Genomic DNA, 21816 nt, shown 5'->3' with positions numbered 1-21816 from the left:
TTTGACTGTTAGGTTAGCAAATTGAAAATCAGTAGCTAAAAGAAATCAGGAAATGATGAGAACAAATATAGTAGAAATTTGTGAGAAGTGGTTCTATGGGTGCTTGGAGGACATTTTTAAGCATTTATTTTAGAAAATAAAACTATAAAATTGTTGATAAAAGTTTCCATCTAAAGAAGCGAAATGGAGAGGAAATTGAAGCCAAAGTACATATAAGAGATAATAAATACCTGAGCAAAAATTTAGAAAGTAGGAAACACAAAAAAAGGTCAATAGAGTGAGAAATATTATAATGAAAGAGGGAATATCATAACCACAGAGATAACAAAGAAATAGGAAGATATTTTATATAATTTTATGCAAATGCATTTAACAACTGTGTTTAAATGAGCAGATTATTTGAAAGATATGCACTGCTAAAACTACATAAATATATATAAAATGTGATATACTTGTGTCGTATACATATGTATGCTTGTCATGTATATAAAATGTATGTATGTTTCTCTTTAGGTGCCTATACATGTATATATGCCAAAATAATCTTCAAATTAAACACAAAATAAGCAACTAATTTCTCAGAAAATACTAAAATATTCAGGAATAATTTAACAGAATATTCTTAATACTTAACACTAAAAGTAAAAAGTATTCCTATAAGTAAGAAAATACCTTAAAAACACTATTCAAAAAAGCGACTAGGAGAAAATGTTGTACACTAAATGTTTCTGTTTTCAGAATATCTTAACAACTTGTATAACTCTATAAGAAGAAGGGTACAAACCCAATAAAAACATGGCCAAATTTGATAGGCACTTAAAACAAAAAGGTCAAATGCCTACAAAGCATATGGAAAATTTCTTTACATCAGTAGTCCTTAGGGAAATGCAAATTAAAATCAAAGTAATAGTCACTACAGTGGCTAACTTTAGAGAGATCTCAAATATTATCAAGGATACAGTACAACAGAATGTCCATAGGCTGTTTGTGTATAAAGTAGCACCTTTTTTTGACCAAAGTCTTACATCTTAATATTTTTAATATTTTTTTTTAAATTTTTAAGTAAATCAGACTTAAATCTGCCATATGACTTAGCAATTCTTCCTGGTATTCAACCAGGAGAAAGTAAGCTATATGGTCAATGTAATAATACAAGAATTTCTGTACCAATTCTACTTACAAAAAGTCCAAGTTGAAAACAAACCCAAATGTCAACAGGACCAACAATAAACAAACAATTGTTTGTTACAATTGTACGAGGAAGTACCACCCAATAAAAAAAGGAAAAAATAATGACAATCACCACAACATATATCAATCTCAGAACATCACCCTGAGTTAAAGCTGCCAGGCATGAATATGTATGTCCTGCAAGATTTCATCTACATGGAATTCTGTAACAGGCAATCTTGGTCTATGTGGCAAAATAACTAAACTCAGATGACTTCCTGGATATGTTTGTTGGAGAAAATGTCTGTAAAGGGCACAAGGGTCTCTGTGGGTGATACAAGTATTATATGTTTTGATAGAGATTTAGGATATAGAAATATTGGCAGTTTCTAAGCTGACTAAAATGTATAATTAAGATTTGCATTCACTGAGTCCAAATATTCCATTAAACAATATTAAAATATAATGCAGAAATTTTGGTATTTTAATCCTTAATCAATGATATTCTGATTACTTCATCACCAAACCTTTCTTGGATTTTTCACCCATAAAAAGACCAGATCTTGGTCCTCTTTCCCTTCTCTGATTTTTCCTTCCTATACATGACCAATATTTTGGTCTTCATTTCCCATATAGGCCCACCTAGGAGTCATAAGTTTTTGGCACCAGGTGCTTGGGTTCTATTCTCAGACCTTAAAACTTAGCCAGGTATTTTTTTTTCCCATGCACATATCCTTTGTATAATGAAATTCTGTTTCTTATGTTAAGATAAATATCCCCTGCCCCTACATTGCTACACCTGCATTAAGAAAGTACAACTATGGTGAATATTTGACTCACCTCCTGTGATAATTTCACATGGATTCTGCCATTTAATTTCTTTCTAAAGAAAAGGAAGATTGCTATAGGAAGACATGAATGTCTCATCTTAGTTCTGGTTAAGTTGCAACTCCATTCCATCTAAAAAACCGTTCACATGATATGTAGCAAATATTTACAAATTGTTATGAGTGGCTATTCTCAGAGACAGAGAGAGAGGGATTCAGTAGCCATGGGTAATTTTTTGAATGAGAACAGCCAGATGAGTTAAGAAGTTGAATTACAGAGGGGCAAAACCAAGGAGTATGGTTTTGAAATAGCAAGGCCACCTACCACTCAAACAGGGAGTTTGCTTGTGGCCAATTGTTTGCTCAAGGATGAAACTCACTTGTCCTAATCTAACAAGTGGTACTTTGAAATTTTTAAACATGGTACCAGAATTTGGCTTTGAGTATGTGCCCCCAACTCCTATGACACTGATCATTTCAGAGAGTTTGAAATGGAGCCAGTGAACACCATTGTACATTTATATGTTGGAGATAATTTGTGATATATGTTGGTTGGTGGGAAACATGTCGATTCTAAATGTCTCTTATTAGCAGACATCTGAGAGGGAAATATTCCTAGTCCTTAATACAGGACTGTTCTTTACCCTGATCATGTCTTGCTGCCCACAATTCCCACTTCACACAGGCCAATCCTCAGCTGCTCTCGGTTGAATTGCTTCCCCATCTTGGTTTCCACTACGTACATACTGAACATAGGTATTTTTTCATTAGGATTGTGTATTACAAAATGCTTCACTAATTAGATAATGTATTTATTTATTTGACAACAAACACAATTATAAAATTTCAATGAGTGAAGCTTAAATTTCTGCACCCAAAGTGTCACTGTAACAGATAAATAAATGATTTTTCTGCTTCCTATCATTTCTTCTATATCCATTGATATCCATGGTTTTAGAATCTGTAAGCATTTTTTAAATATTACTTGATCACTCTCAAATATTTCATATAAACATGATGGATTTTATAATACAATCTTGTGAAGCTGCAACCTTTATACTTTGGCTTTTTCCAGTACATGTAAGTGTAATAGCTTTGATGAACTCATTTTATTAATAGTTTTCATTTTATCTTGCTCATACTATTGAGATTTAGCTTTATTAGTATTTGACAGACATTACTAAAATAGTATATTATATAAAAGGAGGAACAATAATCTAATCGGTTATTTTGTGGCAATTCCCATTGAGTAGGGAAAATTTACACAGGTACATCTCCAGATAAAAATCTCTCTGCTAATATTATTCAGAGATAAAGGATGAGATAGACAATAGCCTTTAGAACTAATTAAACGTAATTGTACAAAATTTCCCCCATGACTTGTTATAATTATCTCACATTAAGATAGCATATGGCATTGTAAAGAAAAGTAGCAATAATTACTTTCCCTATTTGAGGATTTTATTTTAAACATCTCTGTTCAAGAAAGTTTTCTTTTTTTCCCAGTAACTCATCCAGTAAAATATTCATAATACTTTGGAAGAAATGAGGATGTGAAATTTAACTTTTAAATATCTTCCTAACCATTTTTGTTTATGCAATAAATTTATGTTTAACTTATATAAAAGATAAAATTCTAACAGGCTAATATAGTCATCACAAAAAGAAAAATTGCAAATTTTTGTTATATTTTTATATACCTTATAGATTTTAAAATGAAATCATTATATGATATTTCTATTTTCATTTCAGTAACTATATATTAGTGTTGTTGTTTCTATTGGTAACTACATGCCAACCATTATTTAAACAGGATCCTATTGGTGACATATGGACTATTTTGGTATTGTCACCACTTTTGAGTCATATTTATTTCTGTTAGTTTTCCTAAAGCTACTCACATCTCCTTGGGTCAGAACACTCTTAAATCAATCGATGGCAAGAATAATAGGAATATGATGTTTGGCTTAACAGGTAATGTCTGCTAGAAGGCTTGTTAGCTTAAGTATGCATATGTAGAAGCCAAGATACTCAGAGGTAAGAATTTGCCTAAACTACAAAGCTTATAAAAGGCAAACCTAAAAACAAAATCTGCCCAACTCTAGCCTTTAATTTAACATCCTCTACCTATTCCAACTTCTACCCAAAGGGCAAATCTGTACCTCTGTTTTGTGCTGACCTATTGCCTATTTTGTGCTCATATTGGGTACTGTTACAGTGAGTGCTAAGGTTGCTTTTTTTCCTGACATAGAATTTAGCATATTTTTCCATGAAAATGTGCCCTTCTAGAGTTATATATTTGAGATAGAAATTATTATGGGGAAAAAAGATGTTGCTCTCTGTTGTTGTAAATATTAAAAAAGTTAATTTTTCTAAATTTTGCTCCATTGACATTTCTTACCACACAAATAAAATTAGAAACACCAGGATACAGACATAAGAGTCAGTGGAATTTAGACCAAGCAAGGATAAGAACTGCTCATTTTAAATGAACCTTTTGTGTAGATCAATACCTGCTTCTCAAAATAAGTTTAAAAATGAGTTAAGACCAAGTTCCAGTAGTTGGTGTTTGGAAAAAAGCTGGGAAGACTGTTCTTCAAATCACCATCTCCCATCACTGCATTTTCCTAGAGTTTTTTGTTTGTTTGTTTGTTTTTCTTTGTTTGTTTTTTTGTTTGTTTAAATAGAGTGAAAGAGAGAAAAATAAGACTTCATGAAAAGAAAGAAATCATTGTTTAATGAAAACCAATTATGGCTAGGCATTTTCATATTGGATGCTGTGTGAAATATTTCAGTAATTCAAAAAGTCAGAATAAACTTCTGGCACAAGGCATAAGAAAAAGAAATGATTAAATAGAATTGCTTAATACTGATATTATACAACTCATACAAAAGGGATAGAATTCCTCTAAAAGTTCAATTCTTTCACTGTAATAAATAAATAAATAAATACATAAATAAATATTTTTTTCAGTATCAGGAATTGAACACAGGGGCAATTAACCACTGAGCCACATCCCCAGTTCTTAAAAAAAAAAAAATTGGGAGGACAGTGTCTTCCTGAGTTGTTTAGGGTCTCACTAAGTTGCTATGACTAGCTTTGAACTTGTGAGCCTCCTGCTTTAGCCTCCAGAGCTTCAGGGATTATAGGCATGCTCTGCCATGCCTGGTTCTTAGTTCTCTTTTCGACACATTTTGATAGGTATTTGAGAACTTATTGGATGCTGTAGGAAGCACAAAATTATGTGAGATACAGTACTAACAACTTGAGGAGGGTCTGAAAGCTGATTGACTCCATCAGAATTTATGCAGTGCAGGGAAAGACTGGTATGCTGAGCTAGCAATAGTGGGGAGATTGTGACCAATACACTATGCATTCAATTAAGCCCTGGAAATGCAACAGGTGTGGTTGAGAACCACATCCTAGTGTAAGGATAACAATCTAAAACTAGTCTCTAAACAAAAACAGTCTTACTCCAACAAAGACTGAAAACAAACCTCACAGAGACAAAGGCAGCCAAGAGCAATGTAAATCCTTGACAGAACAAATACATCACCTGTGAAAAGAAGACTGTATAACCAGACACCCTGGGATTCATTATTCCCTATGCCCAGTCCATGCTGAAAATTCAATTAACCAACAACAGAATAAAGACAATAGAAATAAATAAAATACAATTTTCAATCTAAAGAAAAAGATAGAAAATTTTGAGTCTAGCAAAAAAGATGAAAATTACATTATGTATGGATCTATTTCTGAACCTCTACATGTTAGTTTTATAAAAGAAAATAAATCCAAAATTTAAACATGAAATATGAAACTATAAAACATTCAGGAAGGAATACAGGAGAATACAAATATGAGGCATGAAAGATTTCTTGCACTAGTGACACAGTTCAGTGGTAGTGATTGCCCAGCATGTATGAGGTACTGGGTTCCATTCCCAGCACTACAAAACAAACAAAAACAAAAATTTAAATATATATATTTATCCCAGTTTGCATTCAAAATTTTTGTTTATTTTCATATCAGTTTGCCTTCGAAATTTTTGTTTATTTTTCATATATATGAAAATAAACAAAAATTTCGAAGGCAAACTGGGATAAATTTAGAGGACATTGTATTAAATTAATAGTACAGGCAAGGAAGTCAAATGTGTTCTCCCTTATACGTGGAATCCCCCGCAAATTGAGCTCCTGAAGATGTAGAGTAGAATTGTGGTTACTGAGGGCTGAGTGAGAGAAGGAGATGATAGTCATAAGGTACCAAGTTCACTAAACAGGAATGAGTTAAAAGAATTTTTAAAACAACACGGTGACTATAGTTAATAGCAATGCATTATGTTCTTGAAAATCACTAACAGAGTAGGTTTAAGTGCTCTGACTACAAAAAGTTAAGTATGTGAGTTAATGCAAATATGCATTTCCTAAATTTAAACATTCTACAATGTATACATAGTTTAAAGCATGATAAATACATTAACATTTCATCAATTAAAAATAACTTGTGTAAGAAAGATCAGTTAACTTTCATCTACATTAAAAACTGTTCATCAAAAATATTAGCTATGATGAAGGTAAGATATAAGAAAGCTCTTTCAATACCATATCTGATAAAGGTGTTGCACCTAGGATATATAAAATACCTAAACATCAATAATAAAATGGCAAACCACTCCGTGAATAATATGCTCCAAATGCATGAATGGCGACTTCATAAAAGAAAAAAATTAAAAAAGAAATTTGCAACCGCTCATTCGATAAAGACATGGCACAACTGAAACTCTGACAATATTGGTGTTATGAAAAGTGATAAAACAACTTAAGAAAATTGTTCAGCCTTTTCAAATAATGTTAAACCTATCCCTATTTTTTGACCCACTGTCATGAGTTTAGCAAAGAGAAATGAAAATGCATGCTACCTGGGCGGGGGTAACTGTTCAAGAATTTTTAATTACTTTACTTAAATGAGCCACAAACTGGAATAAACAAAGGTCTAAAAACCAGAGAATGGACATATTTTGTCACATTCATATAAAGATATTACTCAGCAATAAAAAGATTAATTTATTAATAAACACAGTAACATTATGCTTCTCAAATCATTATGGTGAATGGAAAGAGCCAGACACAAGTAGTCAGATTGTCAGATTGCCTGATTTGTTTTTGTTTATAAGTGAAGTTCAAGGTTCAGCAAACCTAATGTGTGGATGGTAACAGGTGTCATAACAGAAGTTGCCTGTGGGTTCCTGGGAATTAATATTGAAGGTATACAAGAAACTTTGTGGACTTCCAGAAATCCTATATAATCCTATATATAGAGAGAGTTGAGAATGTTGTCTACATAAGCTTATGTATTCATCAACATTTATCAAACCACATGTTTAACATCTATATATTTTTTCCTATATGACTTTAAGAAAACCAGAATCACTGTAATAACGTAATCACTCAGTCACTAACTGTGCCACAGTTGACTTGACTGTCAAATGGGTCCATTATCATATCTGATTCATCTTTAGAGAGGTAAAGGTAAAATATGATAAATATCATAAAGAAGAAGTATGATTGCTTCCTCATTCTCCTTTTCTTCTGGGAAAGTGTATGATTTTACCTAATGTCTTCCAGGGATCCTCTTTGGTGCAATTTCATTTCACACTCTATTTGAATAGTTTCTATGTTTCCCCTCCTTTCAGATATTTTACTCTGCTGGCTTGATTGTTGTCTTAAAATGTTTATTTCTATTTGCTCCCAAACTTCAATAAATGTTTTAAATTAAGAATAGATAGAACCAATAAATTTTGCATTTATACATAAGAAGTGAGCAGGCAAATACTGGCTTCCAGGAAGATTAAACAGTCTCAGCAGGGGCTATTTCTAAATCAGATCCCATCCTATAATGAGACAGGCAAGTAGATGTATTTGACATATCTCCCAAATATCAAATAGGGAACTACTTCTGCATAGTGCTTTTCTGGAATGGAGCAGGGAATTAGAACACTATTATTTTCTTTTTTACCTGAATATACTAAAATGTCCATGAGGAACAACTCACATCTGCATTATAGCAGCATGTGGATCTGAAATGACACCCAGATGCTACCCTTACAAACTATATAATAACATAGATTCTAGTGATTAGATAATGGAGTCACAGATAAATTCCCTAAAGAAGCCTATAACTTGATATGATCAGGAGAAAACTTTCATTAATCTATATGCCTGCAAGAAGATGGATCTACCCCAGGACCAGAGAACCTGCACTTTTAATTCAAGTAAATAAAGGAACAGTCAACATGAAGCCGATTTGGAAAATGGAATGAATTTAGAATTACATGACTTTTGCAGCTCCTAAGTTTCTTCCCATGAATCCACCAAGGAGGTATCCCCATTCAGAAAAGCCTGAAAATTTCTTTATTGAAGAAGAAAGCCTTGTAACTCAGAGGAGGAAGATTTCCCTAAAAACTATGTAGAGAAGCATTGTCACAAAGAGGACAAAATATAATGGAATCTTCGAAGATAAGCATTCCAATGGGCTTGTTGAAGAAATCATATTATTATTCAGGAAATATTCACTCATTTCCTCTATTTTGTACATAACATTCAATATGCAATACTTTTCTGCCTTCAGGGTGGGTTTCTGGGATTTTCATGGCTGTTTCCAGTGTGAGGACTCCCAATATTATTGGGACTAAACTAGGAGGCTTCCAGGAAAACAGCTTCAATAATACTAGCCTCTCATTCCCAGTGGACACCACTGGGTAACTGTAGTTTCCTGCTATGGATGCCAAAGGGCACTAGATGCTTGTAGTTTGCTTACGCCCAGCAAGGTCAGCACACATGCAGAAGCCTCAGATATACTCACAGGAGCAGACATGATTTGAACTGGTTTCTGTTCTTTCCTCCATCACTATTATTCTCTTCCTTTCTTGAGTTGAAAATCCCTTACTCAACTGGGAGAGGATGGCTATTTGACAAATGTACCGATTTTTCAATTTATTAAGTATATTAAGCCAGGGAAAGTCTTTTATTATAATAAGCTTTTAACTTTGTCATTCCAGGGACAGTCCCCATTGTCAAGGTGCACTTGAACTTCTCATTTTCTCTGAAAATAATTGACAGCCATCATTTACTCTTAATTATTTATTAGATTTAGTTGCTCGTCATCTTCCGCTATTTTCTTTTTGAAAAGGCTAAATTTCAGAATCTGTGTTTCTCTATCCTTCCGAATAGATGACGACATTAAGTACTTGGGGCATAAAAGGAAAGGGAGAGAATATTTGAGCCACAAATATCATCCCTCACTTTAATTTCTAATCATTTTCTCAGCAGTTTCAAAATATATTTAATATTTAATTTAGTAAATCTTCCTTATAATAAAGTCTAGAGACCAATGTTAATACTAATGCTAAAACTAACCCAGCTCAAAGACTACATCATTACTTATTTTTCTATTATAAAATAAGTCCATCAAAATCCTCAAGAAAATTAAATCTTAATGGAAGTTCTCTATAATTGGGAGAGGTTTAGGAAGAAAGCAATGTCTATATTTTTTCTGGTTTTCTTTATTACCCACATATGGACATTATTGAGCAAATTTTCTTACATCAAATCTAACATTTTTGCATTTAAAAAGAATTTTTTTTTTTACTTGTAGAAGGACACAATACCTTTATTTTATTTATTTATTTTTATGTGGTGTTTAGGATCAAATCCAGTGCCTCACATGTGCAAGGCAAGCGCTCTACCACTGAGCTACAACCCCAGTCCCTGCATTTGCATTTTTTAGGGTTATTGTAACATGATTATAACAAAATGTGCTTCTTTCCTGTATTATAACATTCTAGTATAAGCTCAATATACAAAATACAATCAAACACTACAAAACATCATGTGGGGAATCTTATTTGAGAAAAAATACATACATACACACACAATCATAATTTGTGACTGTACAAAAAAAATTTAAGAAGAATGATTACATATTCTTTATGATTTTTTAAACCTTGAAGAGAGTATGCTCAGATTAGTTTACCTGCTAAACCAGAATTCCACTTCAGGTAGTGAAATTTTGAAACAATGTTTGCACATGATAGTGACAGCAATAGTGATAACAGCTAACTTGATTTGTAAGCTTTCTAAGCACTAGGGTTTATGCTAAGCACTAGACTTGCCTACTTTATTTAATTCTTGCAAACGTGAGGGCAGTACATCCATCCTTTTTATGTTCAGCACGAGAAGTTATGTAATTTTCCTGAAACAACAGCGAAAAGCAAAGCTAGAACCAAAACCCAGGCAGAAGAAAAGAGATGGGGACTAGAAAAATGTCCAGTGGAGGTGTAAGAGGGCTACAGAGAGGCGATAAAAGAAGCCATTCCTAGATCCAAGAAAATAGTAAAAGAAAATTCACCTAAATTAAAAAAAAATGACATGTAAACCACCCTTTTAAACTAAGTCAACCATCAATCAATTAAAATATGTTATGTCCTAAACTTATATGTATGAACAAGACACAGATTCCTATCCATGAGGCTAATAGCCATTTTGAACATAATATAAATAGGTTTGAGTCAATGATACCCAAATTGGCAAATCAACATGCTTGCCTTCATGGATCACAGATGAGTTTGGGGACTATTTATTGATGAGGTATAGGTTCTTGAAAAGTTTTCTCATATTTGGACCATCTTAAGTAATCAGATTATTTTTCTAAAGGGGGATCCTGCTTTCCTGTTAAGTAGAAACAACATTTTATAAATCATATTCTCTCAAAGATCTTCTTAAATTAAAAAACGAACGAATTAAACATAACTTTCCCATGTTTCGATATAAATACATTACCAATGTAATTCCACATCATGTTCAACTATAAGAACGAGATCCTAATTAGAATAAGTTATATTCCATGTACATATGTCGAAATACACTACTGTCATATATATCTAAAAATAAAAAATAAAAATTTTTCTAAAAAGAATGAAATTGGAAAAATCAATATAAAATGTTTTTCTATAATATCAATTATCTAGTAATAAAATGGTAATTGCCTTAATGGTTAAATAATCATAAATATATGAGGCTTAATATTTTATTTAAAAACTTTTCAATGCCTTTAGACCAATGGAAACTTTTTTTCCAACTGTAATCCCTAATTTAAGGATCTCATTTTCACATTAAACCTTTTTTACCTCTTTCCACAGTAGGATTTAATATTGTGATAATAAATTAGCATATATTTAAACTTCAGGGAACTCTAAGTATTGTGTTTTTCTTAAGGAAAGTTAAAAAATATGATAAGTAGAAAAATCTCAAAAGATAAATAAGAATCAGGGTTTAAACCTTTAAATTTATGCACAGCCAAGAGAACATGGATTATATAAAGGCAAACTGGCAGATATTTTGACTTCCTTTTTGTCTTCAACTGAAAAAAAAATTTAAAACTGTATTCATGAAGTAAAAGTGGAGAAGTTATTTCTCACATAAAGATTTCTCATCTTTCATAATCTGGTTGGAAGAGTTAGCCTCCCCAGGGTAATTTAAATACTTATTTTCCTTTCTTAACCTTGAATTTGCTCCAAGATACAGAATCTAACAAAGCCAGCCTAATTTGTTACAAATAAGTCTTTGACATGCAAAATGTATTTTTGTTTTGCCCTACCCAGGTCTTATGTTTCATTATTATTAAAAATGTCAGTAATATTTTGCCTACTGGGAACACAGATTTTCCTTCAATTTTTTTCAATCTTATTCAAAACTCCTTTTGAATATTTTACAAGTTGCCGCAGATCTTTGTTATTGCTTTTTAAAATTACAAACTCCAAAGCCTATGTTCCCAATTTGCTAAATGGTTTTGCACATGTAAACTTGTCAAGCATTTATAGAAAAAAAAAATTGATAAAACCATTCTTGGATGATTATAATCTTGTATGTGATTGTCAGAAGAACAAAAGCGAAGTTTTCTTGAGGGAGCAAGTTTTACCACCCACCTCCCCATAACCCATGAATTCCCACTTCTTTGAGCATCAGATGTTCCTCCAAATGGTTAGCTATCATTTCTCTCTTCACTTGTACCTTACTCTCCTGCTTTTTAACCATGTAACATTAAGAAACTTGTTGCTACACACACACACACACACACACACACACACACACACATATTTGCATCCAAGGTTTTAAATGAACATAAGTGTTCATTTCTCTAGGTTGAATGCTGTGGAGTTATAAAAGTATATATTTGATGTAACTAACAAATCATTTTCCATAGTGGCCACACTACTAGTTTCCACCAGCAATATGTTATCTCTGAACTTCAAACTGTGGTACATCTACATCAATTAACTCTACTCAGTAATAGAAAGGATTGAACCGTTTGATACATGTAACACCATGGGTGGATCTCAAATAAACTGCACAGATGAAAAAACGTCATATTCCAAAAAAAGAAAGAAACCTGTTGCTTATGGTCATGTGGATACAAAATTTATCTGAAAGTCCCCGAGTTTTACTTTATCATTGCTGTTGGTTTATTATGAATTTATAAAATTTCACTGTGTCTTCAAAATGTCAAGGACTGCTATAAGAATTGTTAAATTTACATTTGGGAGAGATTGAGGGGGATGCAAAGGGAAAAAATGAGACAAAGAATCTGGGAGAAAAAAGTGACTAGATGGATTTGAAGGTGTTAGAAGTTTTATTTTTAATATGTAGGGTTATGTAATAATGTTTTTAGCAGGATTGAAAAACAGTGAATAAGATGTAAATGGACTGCTGGCATTAATTGCTGCCTATCTCCTTATTCATAAAATGAAACATAAATCTTTATTCATATGCACATCCTTATCTATATCTAAGTCTTTAAAATTTTATATTCATATTAACATCTCCAATTTCATTCCTATATGACAGCATTTATTGCAGCTTCTCGTTTTACAATTTTAACTGTCTTCTCTGATAGGAAAAAAACCTAACTCTCACTATTCAAAATTCATTCACTTATTTGATCATTTCTGAATATATACCTGATCATTTCACAAGGGCTTACCCATACCCTTTTGGAAAACACACTGACCAATGAAGTCATTATTTTTAAAACATTCATTTCATCATTATCTTGAGGAGAATCAAAATATTATGCTAAAAGATTTTTTTCATTCCCCTCAAACTAGATATTATTTTTTGGAAAAAATAATATTCATATTTCATTTCTCTCAAATCCTTGATCTTATAAACTATTTCTTAAAATGTGAAATACAATATGGCTCCAAAATCTAAAACTGGTTTACTCAGGTAAACATAAGTCTGGACTCAGTTTTCCTCTCTGAGCCCTCTCCTCCATCTCTGCCTCCATGTGTCTATCCCCTCACCCTGCAGCCCCCACGCATGCCCTGTAGGCAGCCAATTTCGTGTATTTCTGCTTTTTCTTCCTGAGTTTCTTTTTGCACAAACAGATAAATGTAAGTATATTTTATTTTTTTCCTTATGTTTTAAGAGAGAGAGAGAGAGAATTTTTTAATATTTATTTTTCAGTTTTCTGTGGACACAACATCTTTATTTTATTTTTATGTGGTGCTGAGGATGGAACCCAGCGCCCCACGCATGCCAGGCGAGCGTGCTTCCGCTTGAGTCACATCCCCAGCCCCATCTCCTCATTTTTTACACAGAATGTAATATATAGATACTCCCTTTCACTTTGCTTTATGCAATCGGAAATATAGCCTGAAAACAAGTCCTTATAAGTTCATGGAAACTTTTCTTTTGCGTAAAACTCTACACTACCCCCACTGGATGTATACACTGTAGTTTATCAAAACACTTTTCTATAAATATTTAATTTTTTCTACTATTTACCAAAAGTGCTGGATGTATCATCATGTGTGTTTCTGCATGTGTGCCTGTAGAATTGTTGGAAGCATATTTTCAGTGTAAATTCTTAAACTTGAAATCATCAGGTAAAAGAAAGTACACAGGTAGGGTTTGGTTTTGTTTTGTTTTTTTCTTACCAGAGATTGATCCCAGGGATACTTAAGCATTGAGCCACATCCTTAGCCCTTTTTATTTATTTATTTTGAGATAGGGTCTAGCTAAGTTGCTTAGAGAGTCTCCCTAGCTGCTGAAGCTGGCTTTAAACTTGATACTCCTTCATGTTGCTGGGATTATAGGTATGTGCCATCCCACCTAGCTCATGTAGTTTTGTCTATTGCCAAATCTTCCATAATAATATTAGAAAAATGCATCTTTCCACCAGAAATACATAATAAATAGGAGTGCTTTTCTCCTCAGCATCCGGCCTATAGCAAGGCATTGTCATATCTGTATGTGTCTATATGAATATGTAATTGATGAAATCATATATGTGCATATATACACATTAGTAAAATCCAATATAATAAAGTAATAGTATGTGTTATAGTTCAAAAAACCCAAATTTAAATAGGTAAATTCAGGCAACAAGGACTATCAAGTGAAAAATATAGTAAGAAATAGACTGCCAAATAGTTTAAAACATTCACACAATTAACTATTTTTTCCGAAAGGTTAGATTTATCTGACTCTTATCTGTCTTCACACATGCCGTATTTTTTCTTTTATTAATGTTTTATTATGTCATAATTTATATATTAAGATATATTCATTTTAGGTATAAAAATTGATTAGTCTTGAGACGTGTGTATATTTATGTGACCATAACCACAATCATGATGTAGAAGATTCTGAAGTCCTGAAAAAGTTTCTTCATGTCCCTTGGTTGTCAATTCACAATTTCCACATTTATTTCTTAGTAACCACCAATATTTTTTTCTGTATCACTATGTTATTCTCTTTTATAACATTTCTTATAAATCAAATCATCAACAGACATGATGCCTTTATTTGTATTTGGCTCATTTTGCCAAGGATGATCCTTTGAGGATCTTTCCATAGTGTTCCATTCTTTTTTAATGTGGTTTATTACTTTATATTCAGTTAAAATCTATTCACTCTCCAAATTTAACCAACTGTGAATTGAAAAAAAAAAATTAGGGTAAAAAACTGTGTCTGTACCAATCAAGAACATTATATTCTTATAAGTGTTTCCAGAACAATACAGTATACCAACTATTTATATAACACTGACATTGTATCTAGAGATGGATTGAAGTATACGGGAGGATATGTATGGGTTATATGCAAATACTGTCATTTTAGAGGAGGGTCCTCCAGCACTGAGAACTTGGTTTCTGTGAAAGTTTCCTGGAACCAGTCCTTCATGAATACCAAGGAACAAATGGATTCTTATTCCAATTTGTGATATATGTTCCCATTCATTTTTGGAAAATAATTAGGACTGGAATTACTAGATCGCATGGTAAATAAAGGATAAGCATTATTAAGCAACTTCCAATATTTTTTTTCAAAATGACTATATCATTTAAGTTTTTTTTTCCAAAAATGCCATTTGTTTCCCTAAAAAATTATGACTACTAAATATACACCATTTAATTAATTTTCTTCGCTTCTTCCTTTAATTTCTTTCATGATTTGTGATTTCTCAGCATTCAGATACTTAATCAATTTTGTTAGATTTATACCATGAATTTCCTACTTGTGAGGTAATAAATGGTATTTAAAATATTTCCAAAATGTTCTTGTCAAGTCTGTGGGAATATGATTTATTTTCAATTCTTGGTCTTCTATTCTGTGACTTTGATAAACTCTCACACTATTTCTAGTGCTGGCTTTGGAGATTTCATAGGATTTTCTAAATGCATGATCATGTCATTTATGAATACAAGAAGCCTTACCTTCCTTCTTGAATGTAGTGCTTTATATTTTTTTTTACTTGTTTTACTGCACTTAGGAGAATCCTCAACAAAATATTGTAACAGCAATGGTGAGAACATACATACTTGTCTTGCTTTTGAGCCTAGTTGAAAAGCATTTTCTCTCTTATCATTAAGTATATTCACTAGAGATATTTCATAGTTGCTCATTGTCAGATTTGAGAAGTTCCTACAATTACTAGTTTGTAGTTATTTTTTTTGTAACTATTATCAATAGGCACTGAAGTTTTCTAAACATTCCTTTTACATTTATTGAGTTGATTATGTTTTTTACACAACTATAATGAAGTATATTAATTCTTAATTTTTAGACTAAATTTACAGTCTTTAAATATATTGTACTTTGTTATATTATTTTTATCTGATTCTGGATGTGATTTGCTAATGTGTCATTAAAAAGGTTTTATATATGTTAATCAATTCAATACCTATTTGATAATAGTTATAAAAAAACTGACTACAAACTAGGAATTGAAGGAACTTCCCAAATCTGACAATGAGCAACTATGAAAAATCTCTAGTGAATATACTTAATGATGAGAGAGGAAATGCTTTCCAACTAGGTTCAAAAGCAATTAATGATATTGCTTTTTAATTTTTTCTTATGTATTTCATTTAAGAGTAATGTGCCACTTAATTACTTACACTTCTATTTTTACCTTGCTTTAAGTTAATACTGAAAGTGTCATGATCCTGCTGAATCAAGGTATTCCTTTTCTTCTCTGGAAGATGTCAAATGTATCCTATACCACATTTCCTTCTGGCAGGACATGGATTATATCTCAGCAGCCTGGAGATCCAGCCGACACACCCAGGCATCATTATGGATGGAACACCCTTGCCTCAGAGTTCTTTCTGGCCCTAGCATCTGCCTTTTCATGCACAAAGCTCATTTTCTAATTATCATTCATCTTCTTACTGTATGTAGCATTTAATAGATTAGAGGAAGTTAGCTGATTATACATTTACTGTGATGCTGTGTAGTCCAAATGTTTTCATCTTTTAAGAAGGTAAATTAAACATCCTTTATTCTCTCCCTTCTCCTGCCTGACTCTACTTTCTTTATTCCGTTTCTGAATTCATAGTGAAAAAAATGTCAATAATGGGTAAGGCTACAAAAGCCTTTGAATTTGGAACTCTTCAAGCTCATCATATTGATAACAGCAGGGGAAGAAGAGTTGGGATTGGTGCCCTGCTGAAACATCAATATCGTTTGTAAAGAGGAGAGATGCCAGAAATACACAATCATATCTGTTAGTTGCCAAGATCAAAAATGACTCTTCTATGAAATTTATGCTATCTCAATCTGTGCACCATGAAGATTTGGGGACTAGTCTGCATATAAATTCAGTATGGAATCCAGATTTGTCTCTCTATAGTAACAGTATATGTATCATAACAGTATATGTATTATATGTATCCATTATGCACACAGACATACTAACCATATATATGAGACACACGGGCATACACACACACACACACACACACACACACACACAAATACATTTTTCTTCCCAGGGTTGACCTTGAGAATCTCTAGAGTCATTTCCATGAATAGTGCAGCAATCCACACCTAGACACTTGAATGACACTTGAACAGCCAAGCATTACAAACACAAAAATATATACATCATAAAATACAACCTTTTGATATAGTAGTTATATTTTCTAAGCTAAAAGTCTATTTTGTACAAGAATCAAAGAATATAATCACCAAATTCAATCTTATTTAAGTACTTCTGAACTTGGCCTTCTCTTTTTCCTAAATGTGTTTCTCCAGAATGTCCTATAGATAAGCCCTTCATATTAATCAGGTCTCACCTTAAACATTTCCCTTCAGTGGGCTTTCTCTGACAACACTACCTGACTTCTCTAACAGACGTTCTCTATCAGTTACTGTCATATTTGATTCAAATCATGCTACCTGAAATTGTCTTATTAGTATGCTTATTGTCATATCATCTAAACCTTCCAAACACATCCTCCACCCCTTTCTCTCTCTCCGGAGCATGGACTCCCTCTTGCCTTTTCTTTCTTACTATGGCTCCATCACCAGAAATTTGAATACTGCCTGATACATTGGAAACTCCTAAAAAGTAATGATTGAATAAATGCATGCAATGATAAAGGGTATTAACTTTTACTTCTAATAATTAGGTTATTCAGTGAAGCATATTTCCTTCTGAATGGTGTAAGCCAAAACTTCAATGGGAAAGAAAACATAAAGAAGTAGTACCTGATCCCATTTAGGGAGCCTCTGAGCTTCCCCTGACTTCATTGTTGGACTAGTACTTCCACCACCCCAAGGACCACTTTCTCCATAGGAAAGGCTATTCTGGCTTCCAAATACTCCCTCAGAGGGTCATTCTAAGGCACCGGAAAGGATAATTAGGATGAACAAATCCCAGAGTCAATATTTATTATAAGATCTGCCATATATTGATTTTCTGTGTCTGACACAAAGCTGGGTGTTATTTATTCCTCAGCCAACCATCTCCCAATTTTGCATCTGAGAAAACCGCTTCTTGCTTATGTTGGCCCACTTAGTAAGTCTTGGAGCTAAGATATGTATCCACAATGGACTAACTGACATAATTCATGATGTTACCACTGTCATCTACCTCACATAGATGAGGTAGGGTAAAGGCATGGGTCCCAGCCTGAGCACATACCACTTTCTCAAGGAATGCTGCTCTCAATTTCCAACTTGGAATCTGCTTGATCTCCTTTCTTTTTACCTTCTTTTTTATCATTTCTCCTTGCTCCTGTCATGCCCTTTGCTGCACATGAGCTGTCCCCTTAGTTTTGATTTTAAAAAAAGAACTTTCCCATAAAATGTTTATGAAATTCATATATTTACTAATGTACTTTTAAATTTTTAACTTTGAGATCACTCTATAACCATAAAAGAGACGCAAAAATAATTCATAGATTTCATGTAGATCTTTTGTCCTGATTGCCTCTAATTTCACTACCCTATATAGTCAGCTAGAATTTCCATTTGTGTGTGTGTGTGTGTGTGTGTGTGTGTGTGTGTGTGTCAAGCGTGGCTTTTTTTCTGTTCCAGGATCTAATCAGTCTAATCCAAGATCTCATGTCACATTTAATCATCATGTTTTTATAGTCTCTTCCAACCTATGACAATTTCTATGTCATTCTGAGTCATTCATGACATTGAGATTATTAATGTCAGACATTTTACAGAATGTCCCTCAAATTAGATCTGATGTTTTTTTCATTATTGGGTTGACTTTATATACTTTAAAGAAGGATACCATAGAAGCAATGTATCTCTTCTGGTGCATTTTATCAAGGAGTACGTGATGTTGATGTCTTATTACTAGAACCATTATTCTTGATTACTTGACAGATAGTCTTATTATCAAGTTAATATATTTTCCTTTGTAATTAGTGAATATTTATCTTGGGGACAATACTATGAGATTGTGCAAAGATCCTGCTTCTCCTTAGACTTTTTCCTCTAAATTCTGCATTAATTGGTGGAATCTTGACAAAAGCAATTATTACTACATCTTTTTAATGGGGATTTGCCTATTGTCTTCATTTGTTCCACATGAAATTCATTTAATTTTTATGTAAGAACAATTTTTTCCTTCTCCTCTATTTATATAGTATAGATTCAATGACATTTGTTTTATTCTTTCAGTTTTAATTCAATATCATTATTTATTTTATTATTCAATTTGTTCTGGCTTTGGTCATTGAGCCTCTTTCAGTTTATATTTTTTTTTTCTGATTTTTAAGGCAGGCAAATTAGTTAAATGCTCTTTTCCCATGAATAAAAATTAAGAATCATTTGAAAGTTAAAGATGTATAAAACCTTGTCTGAGCTATTTGCTGCTGTCAGACATACAAACCTAAAACATGAGTCTCTGACGCTGGGTCTCATTTCTTCATTTTTTAAAATGCAGAAGTTGAGATAGAAAATCACCGGCTTTCTTGCAACTTTTTAGTGTTAAATAATTTATTAAATGGTATAATTTTTTAGTTGTAAATGGACTTTATTTATTCATATGCAATGGTGAGAATCGAACCCAGTGACTCACACATGCTAGGCAAGCATTCTACCACTGAGCCACAACCCCAGCCCTACAGTATAATTTTATAAAGTTAATTCTACAGATCTGAGAGAATCTTGTAACCTCTGAGGTGTACCTGTCCATCAATTAATCCTCTTTAGGAAGCAAGAAATAGAAGCAGGAAGGGAGATGGATGTAACACATTCCTTGAGAACAGAGACACATTTTGCTTCAAATTTTGGTTTGTTCCCAATTCTAATTTTGAATTCCAAATGATATTAGGAAAAATCCCTCTTTAAAAGTAGGCTAACACTTCTCTGGGTATTTTAGCATACAAGTGGATACTTGCCTCTCAATACAGTGAGGGTTACTGCAACTATAGCATGAGCATGCTCAGTCTTTTCTTGATCCTTTGACTCCCAGGTCATTCTTCTTCCCTTCTGTGCTCCTCCCTGATTTCCCAAGGTGCACCCTTCTCTGCATTTAGTTTCAGCTTATGTGTCACCTGCACAGTGGGGTCTTCCCCACCTTCCCATGGAAATAGCATTCCTCTTCACCTACCAATGCTTTCTCCCTCTTATATTCTTTATTTTCCTTCTCAGCACTCATCATAGGCTTAACAGAGTTTATTTATTCAGTAATTGTTTCTTTGCCCAACTATTCTCTCTGCTTCTTCCTTTCCTACTAAACAATTCTATACACAAATGCTGAGTGGTTTCCAACCATCCAAGTGTGGTAGCAAGTGTGGTAGGGGGATCAGAGATTGTGTTCTTTTCCAGTTTTGCATCCCAGAAGAAAGCCTTGATATGTTGTGGTGTGCAATAAATATTTACTGAAGTCATGAATTGACACATGAAATTAAATACATACTAATAAAATGAGAGAGGCTGCTTTTGATTTCTGTTTATTCATATAGCTTTTCTTTTTTTCTCCTCCTCTTCCTCCTTTTGCCTACTCTTACTCATGGGTATTCTACCATTTCCCACAATGGTCATATATTACTTGGATTATTTTAAAAAATAACTTTAAAAAATTATGTACCCAAATTAATAAATGTATCTTAGACATCTCTTTAGTTCTCAAATATTTTTATCTTTAATATGCATTTGTGACCATTGTTAAAATATATTCCCAAAAGGGGAATTTTTTAAGCCCTCTGAAGCTCATTAACTTGAAAAAAAAAAGCTTTGAAATCAGATTAACATTTGTTTGAATCCTAAGATGACCACTTATTAGTTACACTATTTGAGAAAAATTACTTATTACCTCTGAACATCATTTGTATCCATACAAGAGTTACAATAATGGTACCTGGCTGGTTTGGTAATTTTGGTGAGATAAATGGTTATTTTGTTGAGCTGAAATATCGGTTAAAACTATCACCAAGATGAATTAACAGTTTATCCATGGAAGGTATATATAATAGGGAATGACTTAGAGAGCCAAGGGCCCATCTGACGGTTTGGGAGAATGCAGACAACCTGGAATGTGTGCACTACCATCCAAGTGTGCCAAACATTGACATGAGTGCCAATGGGTAGCTTCTGAGGAGCACATGGAAGGCCTCTACCTCATCTACCTGCACATTTCAAGCATCACTCTGTACCCTTATCTTCACGCTTATTGATCATTTTTCATCATATTTTCTTTTTGTCAGTAATAGTCATTTTTTATTCCTTATAACCAAAAACCCTACTGGATACAATGGACACTTCAAATGAGCACGCAACACAAGGCTGCCAACTCATGCCCTTCTCCTACCTCTTCCTTTTCATCCCCCTCAACTCAGCCTCAGTGTTGGGGACCTGGAGGGGAATTGCTCCTCTGAGCCTTGTGAATCAGCAGCATTGCCACAATGTCTATTATGAGGGCAAGACTGAGGACACTGCTACAGATCTGAGCAATTTTAGCAAGTGCTCCATTGTCCCTAAGGCAGCGATTAAAAGAAGCCTGACC

This window comes from Ictidomys tridecemlineatus, chromosome 1 (genome assembly GCF_052094955.1).
Source record: "Ictidomys tridecemlineatus isolate mIctTri1 chromosome 1, mIctTri1.hap1, whole genome shotgun sequence".
NCBI classification, from domain to species: domain Eukaryota; kingdom Metazoa; phylum Chordata; class Mammalia; order Rodentia; family Sciuridae; genus Ictidomys; species Ictidomys tridecemlineatus.
This window is presented reverse-complemented; position numbering follows the sequence as displayed.